This window comes from Apis dorsata, unplaced genomic scaffold, assembly GCF_000469605.1.
Source record: "Apis dorsata unplaced genomic scaffold, Apis dorsata 1.3 scaffold_4, whole genome shotgun sequence".
NCBI lineage: Eukaryota > Metazoa > Arthropoda > Insecta > Hymenoptera > Apidae > Apis > Apis dorsata.
The window spans coordinates 492,355-496,420 of NW_006263307.1; the positions used below are offsets into that span (position 1 = coordinate 492,355).

The following is a 4,066-nucleotide window of genomic DNA, read 5'->3' on the forward strand; positions in this document are numbered from 1 at the left end:
TAAAAAATCTAATATTAAAAAAAGAACTCAGGAAGTATTCAAATTTTTGTTACACAATGAGTTTCTCAATTAAATAATTCTAAAAAAAAAATTAAAAAACTTCTTTGTCCATTTTGATTAATTCGAGTTCGTTTCAGTAAAACCAACTTTTTTTTAAAGGAAACAGCTGTCCAACAAAAGTAACAACCTTCTCGAGAGATAGTGTAATGGATCTACTTCTCTATCAAAACCGGAGGATTCATTTTGTCACCTCTTCGATTCCCCAGACGCTCTGACATTAACATCTGCACAGAAAAGATTTCAAAGCTTCATCCAATACTGAAAGCAACTCACGAATATCATCTTCAAAGCACTTCACACTTTTTTCTTCAATTTAAATTTGTCAGCATATCTTAACCCAAAATAAGAAACGTCATTTCTAAAGTTATTCTTAGACTTTTTTTTTTTTTATAAAAAGAGAAAAATTATTTCTTTTTTAATATAATTTTTAATATAAGTAAACATATCTGAAAAATAAAAAATAAAAGAGATAGAATGAAAAGTTGAAGATCAAAATTAAGATTACGAGATTACTGTTTCTTATTTTACTTAAGAAAATTTCATAAATCGATCAAAGAGATATTTCTGATAGTAAAACGATAAATAAAAAGGAAGAGGAATTAATTCCATGGATACCTTATCGATGTCTTCTTTTCATCGAGTCGCGGACCAACCCTATTTTCGACTCGACTCTCCACTATTTGCGCATATAAATATTTTACGAGGGCCAGGAAAAAAACTCTATTTTTGTGCGAGCAAACCCTATCGCCATCGTTCATAAGGAGAGATTTACGACGAACGGAAGGTGATTATTATCTTCAGTCAGCTACCTCCTTCTCGACAATGAAATGTATTTTCATCATTTAAAAACAATTTCTTCCAATATTTTTCAACCTACAATATTTTACAGAATTTAAATTTCTTAAAATAGAAATTATATATAAAATAAAACTAACTTTCCTATATCGAAAGATGAAGAAACGTATAAATGGACTCATTATAGCATTGAAAAAATTAGAAATATCTATTCTTCTGAAAATAAAATACAATTAATCGTTAAGAAGAAATTAAAGAACGGTGTTGGTGTGGTAACATGTTTCAAATCTCGAAGGCAATAATTCTTTTTAATAGTAGGGTAAATGAATCACAAAACAGTAAAAATAGCAGAAACGCGTCGAATTATATTGCACCAAAGTGTAGCAAATAAATGTCCTCACGAATTAAGAACCGCTACAAGCGTTCAAACCTCTATAATAGCAATTTACGCGCTGTTCCTTCATTTTTCAAGTGATACACTACGATACAGCGTCTCTCAATGATGATTTCATTCAATAATTGATTTTTTTTGTTTAACGAGCTATCATCTAATTTATCATATTTCTAAATTCTTTAAACGACTAAAAAATATTTAAAAAATCTTTACAAGAATTCTCAAACAAGAATATTAAATGCATTCTCGCATTCTATAATTATTATTAAAAAACCAATCAAATAATAATTAACTATAAACCAATGAAATTGAAATGATATATTAATTAAAATTTTTCCTTATTTTCATAAATTGTCAAATTGTCATTATTGAAAAAATTATAAGAAGATTATGAATCAATTTTTCTATAAAATATTTAAAGCTTGAGAAACACTGGAGTTCCAGTGCATCTCGTCTGTTGTCAATGTTCCGGGGTTCCTGGAAGGAATTACAGGATTTATGCCTAGTCGAAAGTATCCCCGCTAATTACCTTAGGGACGAAGATTTATGGAATTTTTCATGGCAAACCGCGAAGAAATAATTAAAATAGATCGGAACGTGGAAACAGTAAATTGTAAGGGCCGCCGCCCCCACCAATGGATGGAATTTACTCAGGCGATGCCACGGAATCACGGATCTCACAATACCGGTGCGGTACAGGCGCCAAGTAAAACTCGTTCGTTTTCGTACAGAGCAAAAAGACACCAGGAATTATTCCGGTGAAGTATATAGTGCCGTGTAAACACATTTGCAAAAGCAAATGGAAGCTCCTTCGCGGTCTGCCGTTTATTTCAGAACAGTGGAAAGATTTCTGATAGGGAAAATGATTGATCTAGTTGAAACCTGAAAAAGAAAGAAAAAATAATTCGTTTAGAAAGAAATTATTATTAATAAATACTAGAAAAAATGCATATTATCTTCAATCTTAAAATCTAACATTATTCAAAAACATAAATCTGTAACAACCAATTGTTTCACTTTTTTAATTAGAATCGAGGTCGTCACGGGTTTGAATAAGATAAATTAAGAAGGAGCGGGGCATGAGAACCCAAATAATTTACGATTGGTGTCGCGAGGGCGTTAGACACCCCTTAGGAATTCTATGGGCTACTCTTACCGGAAGCACGGTGTGAAACCGAAGGCGTCTGCGCCTTGATGCTGCCATTCGAAAGCGCCGCCCCTCTGCGACTGCATGTCGTCGGTTTAATGAAAAGAAAGTGGAAAAGGGCAACTCTGATGTCGGTTTCCTCATTGAAACGGAAAGGGTGGGTTATCTTCTCTTTCTATTGGTTGAATGTTATGGTGTTTTATGCAATATCCAAAATGGAAACTCCATTCCTAGAATGGTTACGATCTAATTTAAAGATTAAAAGAAAAAATCAATCCCATCAAAGAAGCCGCTTTTAGTTATGAAAAAAAAGGAATAACATGGATTCTAAAAGCATTACATAAAAAATGGTTTCCCCTGGCCAAAGTAGGATAACCTACTATGCAAGTCAAAGGGGTTGATCTCAGAACCATGGCTCCTTTTTATTTGGACACCGAAAATGGTCTCCGCGAGGAGTTTTCTCGAGATATAAATTAACAGGCTAGGAAAAACACAGAGCGAGAGTCATTCAAAGCTGATATATGAACACGTGATTCATTAACAGCCACTGATGAAGTATGTGTTAATGAAGAGAATCCTCTTCTTCGTCGTCGTTCCATCATCCCTAGGTTTAAACTATGTTTTCTCTATGAAACCATGTGGTTTCATCGAGCGTTATTTTCGAAAAAGAACGTTAGGGCGATATTAGTATAATCCTTCCAATGTGAACTATTATCATATGCTATTTTCTTTTTAATAACAAAAATATAAAATTTAAATTAGATTCTAAAATTATTCTATTTATCTATTTACTTATTTTGTATTCTATTTATTTATTTAATCATTACTTCTATTATTTAATCAATACTTATTTATATTACATTTTTCATTAGTTTCTATTTTTTTAAAATAGTCAATAATGTTTAATAAAAAAAAGGAAAAATTGGAAACTAACTTTTATAAAGTATGAAATGAAAGTTTGAATGGTGGGACCATTCATTAAGGCCATATTCTTTCTAAATTAGGTTCTAAAGGGTCCTCACCAAATTTGTGATAAAGAAGCATCCTTCTTGGAAGGTTCATTGAAGAAATTTTAGTAATGTATCCTCATTTCATCTACGAAGAGAAAAAGAGAAAAGATAATATATTAAAATATATTTACATAAAAAAATACTTTTCTAAAAATTCCTCTATTATCAAACTATTATCAAAATTCAAAAAAAAAAAAAAATTAGTATTATATATTCTTCTCTAATTTTTAATAGATATTAATAAAAAAAATTACTATTATATAGTAATATATACAATATAAGAACATTATAAAAAATACTGAAAAATATTAAAAATAATGCTTATCTTGTTTTATAAGATAAAAAACAAAATTAATCAAATATTGAAATTAAAACATTTCTAATGATTATTCACTGTTATTCAGGTATTATTCATGAAGAAAGATTAGAAAACATCAGGAATTCGAGGATTTTCTAGTCATCGATGTCAGAAGGTCAAAAACGAGGGGAGACACAGCCGATTATGAAAAGTTTTTGTCACGCTGGCGCCAGCGAGTCGAACGCAACGTACTTTCCTTCCTTCCCGCCAGGCTTTGAATAGCTAAAATCATCCCGCGTGCCAATTTCAAAGCAGCGGCTCCGTCTAACTTCACGGGAAGAAAAGAAAAAAAAAAAAAAAAA

At 31.1% G+C, this 4,066-nt stretch overlaps 2 long non-coding RNA genes across 4 annotated transcripts; both read right to left on the minus strand.

Moving 5' to 3' along the window:
* Nucleotides 1-39: 39 nt before the first annotated feature.
* On the minus strand, nucleotides 40-1,480 carry LOC102674771. 2 transcript variants are annotated; one of them, XR_420528.2, is made up of 3 exons: nucleotides 676-1,480; nucleotides 148-284; nucleotides 40-79 (listed from the first exon to the last, which is right to left on the minus strand). It is a non-coding gene; the product is annotated as an uncharacterized LOC102674771 (long non-coding RNA). The 2 variants fall into 2 exon arrangements; XR_004151225.1 differs by lacking the exon at nucleotides 40-79 and having other exon boundaries at nucleotides 88-284; nucleotides 676-875; nucleotides 996-1,480.
* A 331-nt stretch (nucleotides 1,481-1,811) lies between these two features.
* LOC102674853 lies at nucleotides 1,812-3,480 on the minus strand. Of its 2 annotated transcripts, XR_420530.2 has the most exons (3): nucleotides 3,331-3,480; nucleotides 2,406-3,124; nucleotides 1,812-2,131 (listed from the first exon to the last, which is right to left on the minus strand). It is a non-coding gene; the product is annotated as an uncharacterized LOC102674853 (long non-coding RNA). The 2 variants fall into 2 exon arrangements; XR_420529.2 differs by lacking the exon at nucleotides 3,331-3,480 and having other exon boundaries at nucleotides 2,406-3,180.
* Between the last annotated feature and the right edge of the window lie 586 nt (nucleotides 3,481-4,066).